Raw genomic sequence first — 19,669 nt, forward strand, 5'->3', positions numbered from 1 at the left:
TAATACGCGTGAGAAAATAGTGATAAATAATTGGTACCCCTGGTCCCGTGTTCCTACTAGTAATGCCGGCAAGGGGTTATAACTTTAGGCGATCAGTGCATGCCCGGATATCTTAACGCAGATTGGTTATTTTGAAATTCATAAATGCACCATTTCCGTTTGGTGTCAATCATGCACAACTTGGGGGCATTCACACAATCATTCACCTGAGGGGACCGGATTCGACACTTATTCCAGACTGGGAATTATGTACTTGTCATTTTGATCATACGGTGACAAGTTTTTCACTAATGTTATTTGCAGCAAGCATAGGCATGAGAAATTCTTTTATCATCATGCGTTCTAACATCACAACGGCGTTTAAGCAGTATCATTTTGGGCGCGGAGATAAGATGACTACACTAGCATGGTTTGGTGTGCGCTATAATATTTATATTTCGTATTGCTTATATTGATCAACTTCCAGATTTAATATAAAAACCACTTCTTTCGAGAGCACATGTCTTTAAGGCCCGCGGCGAGCAGCAATATGCGTGCAGATGTAATAAACCAGAAGACAAAGCGAGTATATATTACCATATCTCTGGAGCGCTTGTAATTCACATTACTCCGAAGTTAACTTCAAGTACCTACACACTAACAGAGTCATTCCGAAATATTAATTCAATTAACAAATAGGATGGAATAAAAGTTGATTATTTAAAATCAACAATTACGCCAAATGTGTATTGTGCTCGCCGCTTCCAAAAATCTTCCGCAGCCTTCCATCATAATAACAAAAGGATCACCTACAAATGTAGTTTCTTCGATTAAAGAAAGCCACAGTTATTGCCCACAGTTCATTTTTTCCGCATGTTCTTGAAAATTTAGTCTATATATTTCCGCGTTCGAAATGACACTGCTTTAAATACCTAAACGCCATTGTGATGATAAAAATGTTTTCTCATGCCTATGCTTGCTGTAAATAACATTAGTGAAAACCTTTTCACCGTATGATCAAAATGAAAACTACTTATAATTAACTTCCCAGTCTGGACGACGAGTCGAATCCGGTCCCCTCAGGTGAGAGCCAGACGCGCTCACCACTAGACCAACAGACCCTGTTGAAGGAATGGCGCTATTTTGGGATTATATAACGCTTGCTAAAAATACCGATCGGAAATTAACGAAATGCAGTCAAACTAAGGCCCATTCAATGGAACCGCTAAAAAAGTTCAGAGATATGTTCGCCATTCCGAATGCGATAAAAAACACGGCATTGAAAAAGGCAGAGCGAGGTACGTGGTCTCCCCTTGTTAGTGACGGAATAGTGTTTAGAGTGCAATGCAGAGGACTCTGCTTTCTAGTGAGCCAGGTGTTTATCTTTCCATCGATAGCCTACCTTTTACTGAAGGGACCTCCTCTTTTAGACTACACGTCGTCACACGCACCTGTCATTGGCCTCATCCGACATACATCACACGGCAACAAAAGCAGACGACGCGACGTTCAGACTGCTAAACGTGGAATGCCGAGCGGTCGAGAGGTGAGAAAAACATCTGACAATGAGTCCGATTGTAGGAACTAGACCAGGACGATATACCGAAATATAGGAAATAATCACAATACTAAAATACTTCGTGAATACTGATACGGGACATGATCCGAATAATAGGGTGGTTTCCTATAATTTTTTATTGCCTAAATCGAAATATCATTACTCCTGGAGTAAGCATATCCTGCTTTTACATTTTTAAATGGCGATTTCTATTTTTCGCGAGTAAATTAAAAGTGAAAAATTTCAAGCGCGCTAAAACGCGACGCCTAAGTATGAATGCTGGGAAAAGTCCGTGTGACGCCTGGCCTGGCTACTGCTGAGTGAGGCCTCCTGGGTGCGAGGCTATGATCGCCGCAACGATGCAGGCTGCTTACTGCCTAGTATTGCGGTAGCGTAGAGTACCTGCTAGCTGGTAGCGCTTGGCTTAAATAAGGATTTTTAATATCCTATTAAAAAAGGAAACTTTCCGACCATAGGCAATTTTAATATATGATTATTGAGAGATGTTTCCCTGAGCTCTGTGCCTCATGCATGCATTGGTAATCTTAGACGATGTAAAACTCCTATCTACTCGTATGGCCTCTAGGTCCCTGTGACGTCACGTGGAGTGGCATCGCGTGGGCTTCAATCTGGCCTTTTTCAAATGTGGTTAAAATTGACCATTGCCATTCGTTTAAACTCAGATTTCTAAAGCCAAATAATTGTCTCTTATGAAAATGAAGCATAAAACTTCGCTGCACCGTGTGACGTATATTCGCTCCGTTAAGACAACTTACATTTTATGCACGATCTTCTAACTACATCAAAAATATTATTAATAGCAAATGAAAACAAAATTGCGACCATTATTGAACACAAAAAAATAGTTACGCTATGATTTAATGGTATTAGATATTAGCGAACACAAAGTCGTTGAGAAGAGAAAAAAATGACGCCGAAGACGAAATTTTGGGGATAATACAAAAGATATTATTTTATTAAATATTTGTTGTCAGCAGTAGAGTAGGTACACGCAGTACGGCACAGTAGAAACACCATCTACGACACATGACCAATCGTCTTCAGTGGCCAACAATCTTATATGAGGTTGGACGCAGATTTCAATTCAAAAGGGTAGTTAATTCATCTAAGAAAACGAAAGGCATTGATTATGATTCGCTACCCACCATTAGTGTATTAACCCAAGCGCTACCTGCTAGCAGGGTACTCTGCTACCTGCTAGCACCCTGCGTCGTATCAGCGCTCCAAGTCTCGCCCCAAGGTCATCTCACATGGCGACAGCTGGAACCAGAATGACGTCACACGGACTTTTCTCAGCATCCCTACATAGCCGTCTTGTTTCCGCGCGATTGAAATCTTTCACATTTCGTTTCATCGCGAAAAATAGATATCGTCATTCGAAAATCTAAGAGCGTGAAATGCGTACTCCAGGAGTAATAATCTTTCGATTTTGGCAATGAAAAAAAAATAATAGGAAACCACCTTATTCTTCTGTTAGCTGATCTTTTCACACATACGTATTTCTTCTCTTCCTCACATCCTTCTTTACCTGTTCCATATATTTTATTCGAGGTTTTCCATTTCCGTTCATGCTATCCACTTGTCTCTCAACGACAAATTTTCAGTGAGAAAAAAATCGGGACCACTGTGTCTCAATATGCGTGAAATTCCAATTTCTACCTAACGTTTTCCTGAGCCTTCTCTGCGATCCTTATTAAAACTTCCAGTCTTAATCCGCGAACTTCAAAAAACAATCCAAAGGAAAGCTGCACGATCCGTCAACTGCCACGAGCGAAAAAAAACGTAACACAGATGTTAAACCAATTAGGCCGGGAGTCGAGAGAGGCTGCGCGCTAGGCTTAGATTGCTTGAGCAACTGAGAATATAAGTAGATATATTTCATACAAACACGGAGAATATCATATCGGAACCGCATTACATTTCCAGGTCACAACAGAAACGATAAATTAAGAGAAACATATTGCCGAACGGAAAGGTATGAGTATAGGGTAGTTACCTTCATCAAAGAAAAGGAAAGGCATTGATTGCGATTCGTTAACCACCATTAGTGTATTGATAATATACATATTATCTGGTTTTAGAATTCCCAGTTTAAACGAAAGGCAATGGTCAATTTTAACCTCATTTGAAAAAGGCCACATTGGCGCCCATGCGATTCCACTCCATGTGACGTCACAGGGACCTAGATGCTATACGAGTTGATAGGAGTTTTACATCCTCTGAGATTACCAATGCATGCATGAGGCACAGACTTCAGGGAAACATGTCTTAATAATCACCTATTAAAACTACCTATGGTCGGAAAGTTTCCTTCGTTTGATAGGGTATTAATAATCCTTATTTAAGCCAAGCGCTACCTGCTAGCAGGGTACTCCGCTACCTGCTATCAGCTTGCATCGCAGCGGCGCACAATATCCGCGCCCAAAGGTTACCTCACACGGAGGAAGCGTGAACCAGAATGACGTCACTCGAGGTTTTCCAAGCATTCACACTTATCCGTCGCGTTTTCGCGCGCTTGAAAATTTTCACTTTTCATTTAATCGCGAAAAAGAGATATCGTCATTTAAAAATCTAAAAGCGTGAAACACGTCCTCCATGGGTGATTATCTTTCGAATTAGGCATTAAAAAAATACTATGAAACCACCCTAATCCTTCTTCACCTGAACCATTATGGACTTAAATAAATGCCGCCCACCACTTTGTCGCTCCCCTTCCACTCCGTCCACTTCACCTTATCCACTCTCCGCCGCACCCACATCTAGAATGCCTACAGTATTCACCTGCCCTCTTTCTTGAGTGTGCTCCGCAGCGTAATGCAGTATACACTCCAGATCAGACTCTTTAAAATTATTCACCTCAAATTCTTACCTACCGATCCTCCTATAATGTCATTGCTGTTCATGGACGCCTCCCTTAAAATTTTAGGTTTTCCCGGCGTATAGATTGATGAAAAATTTCTCGGGATTCCCACCGGGTCAGGGAGGCCGACTTACAAAAAATATTGGGGGTGCCCAAACCGGGGATCTTGCCCGGGGAAATTTTATAAGTAGTGAGTTTTAAGTTTTTAAGCATTTTAGAAGAGTCATACGATCAACATTAGAACCCTGATAACTCGAATCTCGATATCTGGACACTCAAGGGAAAATCGAAAAGCCTGACATAGTTTTCCTCACACCCATAACGAATTTTTGAGGGGGCTCGGGCCCCCTCAGGCCCCATGGAGTCGGCGCCACTGCACCGGGTGTGGCATTTGGTTAATTCTTCCAAAGTTTACATTACATTGTTTACATTCGTTTACATTGGGGAGACCGGCCGCACAATCGAAAAACGTCTAACGTAGCATGAAAGATGCATACGCCTGTTTTATCCACTAAAGTTTGCGGTAGCGGAGCATGGCTTGGACCTCGGTCATCGGATGGACTCCAAAAATACGGAGGTTTTGTGCCGCACTAATAACTATTGGGATAGAATTGTAAAGGAGGCAATTGCTATTAGCCTTAAGGAGAAGAGCTTAAACAAAGATAAAGGCTTCCAACTGAGCAGTGCCTGGAATGCCATAAATAACCGCTACATCCGCACACAACAATAACGGCAACCAGGGATATGAATAAATAAATAAATAAGTACCGTAAAAAAGTACCATTATGAGTTAACCCCTGAAGACGATGGCAGACTCAGCCATTGAAACGTTGGGAGAATTAACCCAATACCACACCCGGTGGGTATCCCGAGAAATGTTTCATCAACGCCTCCCTTCCTAACGCAATTCCCTTCCTGATGTACTTACTGCTGCATCCGTTTTCCTCTAATGTGCTGCCCAAAGAGTTGCATTGCTCTACCTGCTCAATGTTTTAGCCCTCCTTTGAACACGTGTTGAAATGTATAGATAAAAAAGTACTCCTTCCTAAACCAAAAGGAAAGCAATCGACGAACAAAGCTGCTTTCCGATTGCCTTCCATCGCTTTCCCGCACAGCGACTTTCAAATTCGATTTCTTTCATTCGATTGCTTTCCGGCTCTTTCCCGTTCAAATTTCATTTCTATATTTTTTTCAAAGTTTTTAATACATCCACTGGTATTGCCTTCCGGTTACTTTCCGTTTGCCTTCCATCGGATGAAAATTAAAAAAGTCCGTACGAGATACGATACGATAGGGGTTGTTTTTTTTCTTCCTTCGACGGGTCATGAACAGAAGACGAAGAGATTGGTTCAAACCGATTTCATTGCTAAATGTTTATGACACTTTTAGTATCCTTTCGACATAATCGCCGCGGTGATTGAGGAATATGTCGTGCCTGTGGACTAGCTTACCTATACCTCTTCTTTATCGGATGTTGCCTCCAATGACTTCTAATGAATTTTGTCCTGAAGCTCATTGCCCGTTCAAAAACACTTGCCATCGAGAATAATTTTCATTTTAGCGTAAAGATGGAAGCCACGCGGCACTAGGTCGGCATTGCACGACTCGTGATCGAAAATGTCCCATTGAAATTGCCCAAGGGGAAGTTGGGCTGCATCAGCGCTGACAATGAGATGACGGGCGTTGTGATGGATAAGAAAACATCCAGAAGTCAACATGTTTCTCTTTTTGTTTTGAATGGAAATGGACATAACGTTTCACACTGTTTCTCCTCCAGCCACGGTGCGTTAACAAAAAAATCTTTTTTATCGGAAAAAGGTCCAGACTTGTTAATGCTGAAGCAATTCGGCGAGTTTTCTGGCGGCCGCTCCTCAGGGCACACTTGGCGGGAGAATCAATAGGGTGGTTTTCTACTTTTTTATTGCCTATTTACTATTACTCCTTGAGTACGTATTCCACGCTTCTAGATTTTTAAATTACGATATCTATTTTTCGCGATTCAATGAAAAGTAAAAATTATCAAGCGCGTTAAAAAGCGACGCCTAAGTATGAATGCTGGGAAAAGCCCGCATGACGTCTGGCTGCTGCTGTGTGAGGCCACCTGGGTACGAGGCTATGAACGCCGCCACAATGCATGCTGCTTGATGCCGAGCATGGCGGCAGCGTAGGGTACCATGAAAGCAGGTAGTGCTTGGCTTAAATAAGGATAATTAATGCCCTATCAAACGATGGAAAATTTCCGACCATAGGCAATTTTAATACGTGACTATTAAGACATGTTTCCCTGAGCTCTGTGCCTCATGCATGCATTGGTAATCTCAGACGATGTAAAACTCCTATCTACTCGTATAGAAACTAGGTCCCTGTGACGTCACTTGGAGTGGCATCGCATGGGCGCTAATCTGGCCTTTTTCATACGAGGTTAAAATTGACCATTAACATTCGTCTAAACTGGGATTCGTAAAACCACATAATTTGTATATTATAAATACACTAATGGTGGGTTACAAATCACAATCAATGGCTTTCGTTTTCTTTGATGGAGGAAACTACCCTATTGCTGTTAGCGGCCTTCGCGTTCATTTTGGTTGAAAGACGATACTAGCGATGTTTTCAGCGACGGTACATGGGACATGCTGACTGATGGAAAAAGGGATGGAACTCCCATCCTTGGAGCTGTCGTGGAAAATTTTTGCATGAAATTATCATTAGTCAGCCATCATTGGAGCTCTGACGGACGGAAAAAAAAGTTGGCAACATTTGAAAACCATCGGAAAGTTATGTTGATAAACTTCGCTGAAAAAATGTTATGAAATTACGTACTCAAATTTTGAAATTCGCGATGAAAAAAAAATTGCTTCAGCCAGGATTCGAATCCGAAGCAGCCGAATTCCGGTCAGACGTGCAACCAGTTACACTGCAACAATACGACCAAGGTGTGTTGAACAAGGAGTAAAACTAATTGTAAGCCTAATATTCGCCTTGGAAGACGATGGCTAGTAGATGTCACTGGTAGCGTACCTGACCGGCAATAGGGAGATCCAGGCTCGAATCCCGGGATAGCCAAATATATTTCCAAAGCGAATTTCATCCTCGGTCTTTACAGGGTCATTTATCTTGACCACCCTAAATAAGTTTTCGTTCAGATGCAAATTCAAAAATGTGTCAAGCAAATGTTCATTAGCCGTCAGGGGGACATTAATCAGCATGAATGCCTTCCTTGTAACTTTGTTATTTACACAAATATGAACATCGGTGTGTCTTTTTTTAAATGGCACCCTGTATTTTTTATTCGGCAATTCATTTCCTCTCCTAAAGACTCATTCAAAAATGTAGCACAGTGGACCATTAACATATACACAGTGTTATGAAAAATGACTGACTCACTAGCGCTTATTGCAGGTACGCGGGTAAGTGAACTACTCCACTTGCTGACCATGACAGTGAACAAATGAAAACATAGTAAAATGCACACCAGTCATTCAGTCAACCATCGTCCGTTTAATTGTGGAATAAAAAATATAGGGTGCCATTTAAAAAAGAAATACCACTGTTCATATTGTAATATTCATGCTGCAAATAACAAATCTAAAAGGAAGGCAATCATGCTGATTAATGTCCCCCTGGCGGCAAATGAACATTTGCTTGAAAAATTTTTGAATTTGCATCTGGACAAAAAGTTATTTCGGGTGGTCAAGATCAGGGGCGCAGCCAAGAATTAAGGCTAGGGGGGGTTTTAGGCGCAACTAATACTAAGGGGTGTGGGGGGTATTGCATACCCATCAGGATACGCAGGAGTTGCGGGGGCCCTCCTCCGGAAAATTTTAAGATTAATGGTTCAAAATGACTAGTTTTATCGCTATATGAGAGATATTTGATTAATCCTAACACTATTCTGTAAGTATTATTAATCCATTAAGTAAAATGGATTAAACTTTCTTTGGGCTCTGGGGGGGGGTTTATCCCCCAAAACCGCCCCCTCGCTGCGCCACTGGTCAAGATAAATGGGTCACCCTGTATAGCCTTGGACCCATGCGCGTGACTGCGTACAAAGTTGGCAGTTCCGTGCAAATGCTTCGAATTTTTCCGTCTGGGACACCCAAGGCTCGCCCTCCGATGATGTATCCCTCAGCATCGCCCTGTCGCTCGGTGTTGCACGTCAAGAGGATATCCCAGATACGCAGAGGCGGGCGGAGGTCGTTTGAATCACCCACGGTATCGGGTGTAAGTAGGGTAGGGCAGGAATTGGGTAGACGGCAGGCGAACGAGCTTTAAACAGAGCGACCAGAACGATAGAAGCTCGCATCACATAACATTATAAAGGGCTTCCTCGAAGCGTATCACAGATGCACATAAGACGAATTAGGCTGGAAAACTCGGAAGCTAGGCTCTAGGCTTGGATTTACTTGAGCCAGTGGCGTATCCGGGGGGGGGGGTCCGGACCCCCCCCCCCCCGAATTACAAAAACACACTCATTTTCCTAGATGAAAGAAAACAAAATATTGAAAAATCATGAATTAAAAAATATTTCTCTACCAAATGAAGTTTTTTCGATTATGAAAAGTGTTAAAACTAGTTTTAAACCCATTACTTAGTACCCTGTTATTCAAAAATTTCCCCCCTGTTTTTGGACCCCCCACCCCCCGAACGAAATTCCTGGCTATGCCACTGACTTGAGCAACATTAAGACCAGATATCTTCCAATGCGACACGGAGTACCTACATAATATTGGGAAAATATGAAATAATTCGTACCGGGCGAATTTTTTGCGTGAAGTTTTCTCAAATAATTTTAGAAACCTAATACAATTCCAGGTCAGCAAGAAACGATAAATTGAGACAGACATTTTGCCAAACGGCTAGGTATGGGAATTCGTCTTCCTTCGAATTATGAGGGACCTTAATAAATGCTAGGAGTAATTTCGTCAGAGCATCCCATTTATACTTGTTATTTGGATACGGATGGTATTTTGACAAGCCCCGCCACACGCACACCTAGGCGGCTAGCGGGGTAATATGTAGATGTAGATTCACAAACGGTAAAAACACACCGCCTATTTAGTAATGGCACACCTTTTCACCACTCGCAACTTTGTTTCATTATGTGTTTAAAAATCAAAATACTGTTTTCATTTTTCTTCCATTTCAACAATGCATATTAAGCTTAGCTACCAGGCATAAACACGAATTCAAAACATATTATACACTCACAATCAGTGTATTGTAGGCCAACAATCAATTGTTGACGCTTACGTGATTTCTGATGTTTTCCCTGGCTTTCATGGTTGACGAAAATATCTCGGGTTTTCACCGGGTGAGGTTTTCCACCTCTCCTTCCAACGTTTCGAGGACCAATGCTTCATATCATATTCAGGGATTCAAGTATTCAAGTCATAACGCGACGACATGGATTCCTAGATCTCTAAAGGTGGTCACCATATCGCAAGTCGAAACGCAGAAATGAGAGATGGTAATCATCACCCGGTGTGAAACCCGATACATCTTCGCCAATGTTAACGCTAAAAATATTACAGAGATTGCATATCCCTCACGTCCCGTATTTTTTTGGCAACGGATTGATCGCTTCAAAGTTATGCAATGACAAAGAAAGATGACAGTTAACTCGACACATTTCGAAATCGGAGGCACGTTCACACGATGCGTTTACGACCCGCGCGTACACATGCTTGAACACATTGAAAATTGCACCGTGTAAACACCTATAAACGGCACGAATAAGTCCAGGATATAACCAGTATTCTAATTCCGCACATTTTCCCAGGCACGTACATATTTGCAGGGATTAATGCATTGCGTAAACATGCGAAAACCCAGTCATGCCCCGATTCGAAACAAATACAAATTATATACAATTCTCACTTATCTTGCCATGAGAATGCTTTTAACGTATTCTTAGAAATACTGATCACATGACGGTTTAAATTTACGCATCCTAGGTTGTAAAGACCTCTAAGAGCCAGTCAATAAGCAAATAATAAAACTGAAAGACGATTAGATTAAAATGCAAACAACTTCCTGCTTACGTCTAAGGCGTAAATGTTTCCAACTCATACCCAAAAATTATTTCGTGAATTCATTTATATTTAATAATTCTAGTGATGACAACATACCCTAAACTTTTGAGCAGACAAATAAAATCATAGGATGTTTAAAAAAAAGTACAATTTCTACTCGAAAAAAACTAGCACGTCACGCGAACCGCAAGATATCTCCTTCCGGAGACAATACACAGATGACAGCTTCATAGAATGAGGGCAGAATTTCACTTATCAACAATTTACATTTTCCTGCCTCGGGTACCCAATGACCATTCAAAACTAAATCGCACGGCTACATCATTACCATCTCCTACTGACAAAGATTTCAACCGAATCGCCAAAACGATTCGCTTGACTGTTCAGAATTTTGTCAACAGAAAAAACACTTACTACCAGCTGTGATACATATTCAAATAAAAATAATATTTTTGACCAAAAAGACGCGAAACTCGCGACATGACATAGGGTAACATTAGGTAACGCCGGTATGTATGTATTTCTTTTCACGGAACAATGAAATATTGAACAATACAGTCGGAGCGCTAACAATAACTTTAATATTTCAGTTACAAAATATTAACGAAATACAATGCCAACTTCATCCAATACGAACAGCAGTCCATCTGCAAACACTACATATGTATTTTCCTGCCAAACGTATACAACGACGATTCAAAACAATTCAAAACAAACACGTAGAACTCCACAATTTCTCCTTCCTGCTGTCATTAAAATGATTTCAAACTATCCTAAAAACGTTATTTCACTTAAATCTACCGAATTATGCTTCCTCGAAGTTAAAACAACCACACCGGCTAAAACGTAAGAAACCAAATAAATAAAAACGGTTGTCAAGAATGCGCGAGTTACACCTCTAGCAGAAACAAACGAGGAATGCACTCAAATCATCAGGTAGTTGTTACCTTCCAACCAAAATAAAATTGTGATGTGAAACACCAACTCCAACGATTTTTTTCTTGGGATTAAGCACTAAACAACTTGCATTTTCGACGTCCCCATTGCACATCATCATGAGATCATCGGGAAAAAAATATGAAGAAATCCGAGAGACGGAATGATTCACGCCCAAGGACGACAGGACAAGGGAGAGAATAAACCTTACTTGGATAATGAGCACATTTACGCAATTCCTGGGCACAAGAAACCTAATAAGCTAATTAGGGACATAAACCATAGGCTACCATCGACTCCAATCATAGCACGCCTCCCGGATGATATGGTCTGCTCCGTAGAAAATATTCCCCGGGCACGCATCGCTACGATAGCCCAGAGGGCGCGGACTTCAAGGGAGGTACGGAATACCTGCGGGGACCATGTGCAACTTCAAAGAACACCTGCTCCTGCTTTCAAACAACTGACGCTCGAGAATACCGACCGTTGCAACAAAGAACCACAACTGCTCCATAGCAACACCAAACTTTCCAATCTTAAACCAAGCTGAGACACTCATTGAAGTATTATTTAACTTAAGAGTGGGAATAAATATCAGACATTGGTCGTCTGCAACACTCGTAACCAGTAAACAGAAGGGCCCACTATTAATTCAACAGGTAGCATGGGTTAACTTTGTAGACGTAAAAGTAGTACTTGACCTGCAAACACCGATATCCGAACAAAATTGACAGAAATTACTTACCACCAGCTAGTGTAGAATCAGCTGAAAGAGGTAGAGATTCCGACACAGCACACTTCCAGTCATACACTCACACACACAGTTCCACGGCACTACTGCTTTCGACCTGCGAGAGCGAATGAAAGTTTTTCGCCCAGTCCGCCAGAGGACCTTCGGTGAGTTCATTTCGCCGCTCCTTCCTCTGCGCCTGCCATCTCCTGGCCAAAGTGCAATACTACTACGGATACTTACCTGGCGAGGGATTCGAAACATTTAAAATCTGGGCGGCAAAATTGAAATTCTTTTATGGACTCAAATCGGAGATGAGTCAGGTGTATTCCAGTAATGGTGTTACAGCCAGTAGCTCATACTTGGGACAGGGACTTAACTTGGGAAAAAAAGAAAAACGGGACTTGCTTTTTCAGGTTTTCAATGTTGATCAATTTTGAAGTAAGTTGATCTTACTTTGTCGTTTCTTTGATTAAAATTTGAATGATTTTTAAAACTGTTTCATTTATTCAAAACAATAATTATTTTATCTTAAATAAATATTAACTGAAGTAATTTTATGGTATAATATAATTTTGCTTCAAAGGTCTTATTTAAACTATCTATCAATTATAATAATTATAAAATGCTTTTAATTTCATCAATTTTACTTAATTGTATAAATATATCTTAAAGGCTAGTGTAATAATTAATAAAACATCCCTCAGAGTACCATAAGACTCACCATTTTGAACCATTTATCTTAAAAACTTTCTAGGGGAGGGCCCTTGGCTCCTCCCGCTTACCCTGGTGGGTATTCCAGACCCCACAATAATAGTTGCACCTTTAACCCCCTCTAGCCTTAATTTCTAGCTGTGTCCTAAGTTCCACAGCTAATATGTGAAATAAAAAATTAATTTTTCATACTCAAATTTTCATTTCCCCCTGAATTATTTCTGTTACATGTAAAAAAAAACCCTACTACAGTGTAACAAGTTAGAGTAATTTAGCTTTAACATCGTACAGACATTAGAAAACAAATAATAAAGGTGAGGTATCCATAACTAGGGACAAAAAACGAAAATAAATAAAACTGAATGGTGGGTTAAAAATTCCTAATTTTCGAAGTGCAAGGGGTCTTCAGAGTTTTATCCAACATTTGCAGGTTGTGGATATTTCCTACATCATATTTATTTACTTTAGAACTTAAAATCTCTCCCAAGTAAAAGCTACTGACTGTACTTTTTGGGAGAAAAACTTCAAATATAATATGTTCTGAAAGAAATAATTCAGAAAAATAATGGAACCTATTCAGATATTCAATACATATATGATTCCATCACTGCATATGAAACATCTCACATCATTTCCGCCCCGAAAAGTAAAGTCTCAGCTGGGTATGATGAAGCACTTAATGGTTATAATGCTGTGATATCACTTCCCCCTTAACCTATCTCATTAATCAGTCATTCAACATTGAGGGGATACATTTCCTGGCTTCTTAAAATTGACACTGATGTAAAATCAATGTACAAAAAGGACACAAAACAAACACAAGTAATTGGCGATACATATTATTGCTCTACACGTTCTCCAAAATATTCCAAAAGGCTGCACATTCTCATCTCATGAACCACTTGGTAGTTAATTATTACATTTCCTATATTCAACATGAATTAACGAAACACTATTCCACCAACACAGTGCTAATACAGATTGGAAATCAAATTTGTAGTGCAATAGACAAATCCAATCATGGCCATATCTCGTGACTTGATCAAGGTTTTTGACTGTGTTGACCATGAGCTAATTCTATAAAAACTGGGGTACTATGGTATTACAGAGAGAAGCTTGAATTAGTTAATTAGCTACCTCCATAAATGCAAGCAAAAAACTTGCATTAATTGATGCACAAAACTCTATTATTCTGAATGAGAATTAATGAAGCAAGTATTGTTCAAGGGTCAACATCAGGCCCTCCCTTTTTATTCTTTATATTAATGACCTAACCTATAATGTTAGCCCTAATACTATTCAATATGTTGATGATACCACTGCACTTATCAATGGATGATGGAATGGAATCAATGGATATAAATACACTAATGGTGGGTAACGAATCGCAATCAATGCCTTTCGTTTTCTTTGATGAAGGAAACTACCCTATTGCATCACGTTTCTTGCATACGATTATCAAAATTTGTGTATTACATTGTGGCTAAAGAAAAATCAATCAAGAAATCTCAGTGACCTTGTGATTAAGGTTGAGACACTGGGACAACTGTGATGCCAATACATAATAATAATTTTAAAATTTTATTAGCCCAGGACATGAGGTACACATGAATGGAAGAAGTCATTCAGTTCCATATCCTCGTAATAATAAAAAAAGGCCACGTAGGTAATATTTGTGTAAACATAAAACATATCATTCTTACAAATATTGTTAAACAATAAAAAATATTTTTCAGGTAACCAATTTTGAAGACAAAAGGTCAGGAAGAATAGGAAGAATCACTTTTCAGGTATTTGTGCTCATGAAGTTATTCTGCCAGCAGTCTGCGTCGTATCAGCGCTCAAAGGCTCACCCCAAGGTTTCCTCACACGGCGACAGCTGGAACCAGAAATACGTCACACGGAATTTTCCCAGCATTCCTACTTAGCTGACCCGTTTTTGCACGCTTGAAATCTTCCACTTTTCGTTTAATTCTAAAAAATAGATATCGCTATACCGAAAATCTACAAGCTTGAAATGCGTACTCCAGGAGTAATAATCCTTCAATTTAGGCAATAAAAAAATAATAGTGGTTTTCTACTTCATATAGAATTGGAGTGAGGGGAGTGGGAGGGGGAAACAGTTCAGGTGAACAAATGAGTGAAGGCCGAAACCAGAACACGTACAACAAGAGGAGCGTGAGTGAAGGTCAGGGTTTTGACGTCATGGGGAAGCTTAACCTTTGTTATTTATGTTTTGTTGCAACCCCTCACTCCAATTCCACACGCCCCCCACCTCCTACTTCCGCCTGGGTATGTATACCGAGAGAGTTTTTTGTTGGATTACCTTGAAAATGACACCAAGTGTCGAAACCATGGTCGGTTAAGTGATAAATAAAATGGTGTGGATATTACCATTTGCACTTTAATCATGGATATTGCATTATTCCACTAAATTAAGCCTGAAAAGATTTTATACGTTGGGTATACACTATACAGTTAAAAGGCTGTTTTATCATGCGGACTGTTAGTTGACAATTTAAAGATGGGAAAAGGTAGAGGCTAAAAAGAATGGCTGGAAACAGGAAATAATGGAAATAGATTTGGCATAAGGGACCTGCCGACAGGCAAAACTCAAGATGATGACGATATCATGCTGGTGTTCCCCCATCTCATTACGTGGACAAGCCATCTTAAAAAAATGCTTTTTACTGTTGCAATTACATTTGGCTCACTACATATAAATATCCATAAACTAATATAAAAATAAAGAAATCTCCAAGCACCTAAATTAAACGAATGGGGATGAGTTGTATCAGTGATTTCTAAAATTAGACGACAGAAAAAAAATTACCCTTCACGTGGACTTGAATCCACTGAAGGCTGCTTATGTTCTTTTACAGAGAAGAAGTTCCAAGGAAGGATAGTCCTACTTGCCTTGCCATTAAGAGAGTGTAGAGGAGGGGCAGTTGGGTGGTAGGGGAAGGAGTCCCAAGGAAGGGTAAATGAAGTATAGCCCTACTGAATCCACTGAAGCCTGCTTATGTTTTTTTTACAGAGAAGAAGGTCCAAGGAAGGATAGACGAAGGATAGTCCTACTTGCCTTACCGCTAATTGAGTGTAGAGGAAGGACAGTCGGATGGTAGGGAAAGGAGTCCCAAGGAAGGGTAAATTGAAGTATAGCCCTACCCTTCCCTTACACTCAATAGATGTTGAACAAAGGATAGTCAAATGGTAATCGAAGTTCCCATCAAGGGTGGAAGAAGTATAGGCCTACCCTTCCCTTAATGCAGGGTAGATGGATGGAAAGCAAAGGAGTTTTCAGGAATGGTAGAGGAAGGTTTGTCCTTCCCTTCCATTCCATGGAGTGTAGAGCGTGGGTTGAACAAGGGTAACTACCCACCATGATGGGCACTATCGTTCCTTTACCTTTCTTTTACCCACCATGGGGAAGTTTATTTCTATCAGGGTGAAAAACCAAAATGGTAAGTTGAAGTTAATTTCTTAAATTTACATAAATAATTAATATTCTTTAAAAAATTTTATAAAAATTCTTTAATAAAATTAAAATTATTCTCTCATTATTGTATTTCCAAGTTATTGATTGAAATTTATCGTTTTGGAACTCGCTCATGGTAAAAGAAAGTAATGATAAATTTGTTATGTTTATTTAAATGTCTTCACCAATCAGTCTTGGAATTAGCATTATGCAACTGTCCTGTCAGTTTGGTAGCCATAGGGGGGGAGACCTCCCCTTAAGCCTTTAAAAGAAATGCGTATAAAACAAGAAAGATGACCTCAATAAATGAAACAATAATATATATACTGTTTTTGAGTCCTTAAAATCATGTTATAAATTAAATAAAAAAAAACAAAATCTTCGGAGGGGAGAGGGTGTAGCTGGGGAATAATACCGCCACTTCCCCCTTGGCCTAGGGGTGTTTTTCATACACTCTGGAATCTCAGTTAATTCCCTCCCCCCTCCCATTTCAAAATCCTGGCTAAACCACTATCTCCTGTCACTTGCCTCATCAGTTATCCATTTAAATTTAATTATGTAATCTCAGTGGAATGCCTTCCATAACTTATCCCATGTGTGTCACCATTATCATCAGCCTTTGTCATTCCCACCCTTGAATTGTCATTAAGATGATGACCTCTTTAGAGCATCATGTCTCAGAATTCTTAATTAATGTATTACACTTAGTGACCATGTAAGATTTCTGTTGCTGCACTCAATATTCTGCATCCGGTTTTTAGGGATAGCTACCTTACCCTACTAAGAAGTGACAATATATAAATATAACTTATAACTTTCCATCATAGGCAGATATAGGGGGGCATGGGGGCACATGGCCCCCCTCAGACCCTTAAAAAAATGCTAAGGGCAACCTTCCTCAGAGTTAGGAAAGACTTTTATTAAATGGTCTTGTACTGTGTGTGCCCAACCTGGAATATTTACATCTTATTTGTATAAATATTTGACGCTGACCCGAAGCCCCTTCCCCACCACAATACTGTCTAACAGTGCTACACATATATTTAAAAAAAACACAATGCAAATTAGCTATGCAAATGAGGCTCTAATTTTCATGGTTGAACCTACATGGCAGATAGCTGCTGAGCTTTCAGTCAGCCACACAGCCAAAAAAGTATGAAGAGTTTGGTTGTTATGTGGGTTGCCTGCACTGATATTTTTTTGTCGTCGCTTTGGAGGTACCAGACAACGCTACACTCGTTACAAACTTTTCAGCTACTTAATGATGAAATAATCTTTCAGCATTATAACAATTCGTAGATTACTAGAAGCAGTGGAGCAGTAAGGAAAGGTTTTGGGGGATAAAATGCCCCCCAGAACTGGGATAACTTTTTAATTTAAATTCATTTTACTTAATTGGATTAATATTACTTATAGAATAGTATAAGGATTTATAATACATCCCTCAGAAAGCCTTTTAAAACTCACCATTTTAAACCAATTATACCATAATTTTTCTTCCTCCCCTCACCTCCTGCTTACTCTGGCGGGTATTCCATACCACCTCACCTACCTATTTACATAAAATTGAATGGCACTAATTACTAGCACTTTACTTTTCACAAAAATTTCATTAAAATGTTTTGTCATTAATGACAAAGATATTACAATATTTTATTTCTACAACATCTCCTTATTAACATAGTCAAAGGTGCATAGAAAATAGTGTTCTTGCCTTTACTTGTACAAAGTAGTCGGGAGACATTACATGCACACCATTTAAATACATTTAAAATTATTAAAATAATAATTTCAAATGCTACTAAAATAATAGCATTAAAAAATCGAGACAAAATATCAGCAACAATAATACAAATTGACCTTAGCAATGGGTACAATTTAGTAATTTTGGTCAGGGTGTTACTTAATTATATTTTCATGGTCGCAATATACGAAGACCTGCCTACTCTGAGCCATTTTTTATCAACTGTGAGACGCAATATTAAATCCCTACTCTCCTGCCCCAAGTCTAAACTATAGCTGAAAAATATCCTTGCATTAGTTGCAAAAATAAAAAAGTTTCTGTACAATAATATAGAAAAACAGCACAAAAACAGTAATTCCAAAATACCCAGCACTGGAATAAAGGTCACAGCAACATATCATATATTATAATCAATGCCTTCACATATTCTAGTATTACTCACTTATGCACCAACTGTTTTAGCCAGGGATAAATCAAATTCACACCTCATTAAAGAAACTTTACAAATTGCTACTCATGCAGAGGAACCACAAACTTTGGAAGAAAAAATATTCCATCACGTTCCCAATAAGAGAGCAATTTTGTAAGCATTAGGTGCAGAAAAAATTTAAAAAACGTTGCAAAAAGTAAAGAGACGTTTTACAAATATATTTTTTTAATTTATTAATTTTTTTCTGACATATGAGGTTAAAATATACTATTTTAAGTAAAACACAGTGTAAGAGATATTCGAAATCAATATCATAACAATTATCAAAAAAGTATTGCTAAACAATATATACATTATCCATAAATGCACCAACTGTTTTAGCCAGGGATAATTCATGTTTGCATGACCTTAAAAAAAAGTCTTAAAATTTCAAATAACACAAGGTTAACCAAATTTTTTCAAGAAAAATTAATTAAACCACACCCTCAACAGGAGTACGTTAAGTACCCAGTGCAAACAAATGACTTATCCCTGTTACACCCCCTCCCCACGATGAGGGAACAGTTTGGATTTGAGGGGGGCATGCACTACACTACAACCAAAATTAATAAGAATAAAAAAACTACACAAAATATAATTAGCAATTCAAGCACTACTACTACTAATATCACTCATTCATTCATAAACCACATTCCATTCACTCATTCATCAAATCACATTCCATTCTCTCATTCATAAAACCACACTCCATTCACTCATTCATAAAATCACATTCCATTCTCTCATTCATAAAATCACATTCATCCATTCATTCAGCCCTGCCTACCTAAATATAGCTGTATATACGCCTGAATTAATTTGACGCCTAAATACGGAATCTTGGCCACGATATACGAAGACCTGCCTAATCTGAGTTATTTCTAATCGACGGTAGGACGCAATATAGAATCCCTACTCTCCTGCCGCAAATCTAAACTATAGCTGGAAAAAAATACATGCATTAATAAAAATAATACAAATAGACCCTGTACAATAATAGCAACAAAAAATGCAAAATAAACAACTATCTTCAGGCCCGGTGTCTTCTCTCTCCCTGTCTTCATTCTTCCTTTCTTCACAAAAAATCCTCCAGTCTCTATAGTTGTCGGCGCAGTAACCTTCAGGTGCCCATTTCATGGATCTCC

General features: G+C 39.2%; 1 protein-coding gene across 6 annotated transcripts in view; it reads right to left on the reverse strand.

Moving 5' to 3' along the window:
• Window positions 1-12,251, reverse strand: part of LOC124166509 (tumor necrosis factor alpha-induced protein 8-like protein) — a 242,900-nt gene extending 230,649 nt beyond the window's left edge. For 2 of the 6 annotated variants that reach the window (XM_046544051.1, XM_046544050.1), the window contains exon 1: window positions 12,138-12,251. The gene's annotated coding sequence lies outside the window, so the exon portion shown is untranslated. Of the gene's footprint in view, window positions 1-12,134 lie in introns of all 6 variants that reach the window. The other 4 variants (XM_046544047.1, XM_046544046.1, XM_046544049.1 and 1 more) reach the window with 2 other exon arrangements.
• Between the last annotated feature and the right edge of the window lie 7,418 nt (window positions 12,252-19,669).

This window comes from Ischnura elegans, chromosome 10 (genome assembly GCF_921293095.1).
Source record: "Ischnura elegans chromosome 10, ioIscEleg1.1, whole genome shotgun sequence".
NCBI classification, from domain to species: domain Eukaryota; kingdom Metazoa; phylum Arthropoda; class Insecta; order Odonata; family Coenagrionidae; genus Ischnura; species Ischnura elegans.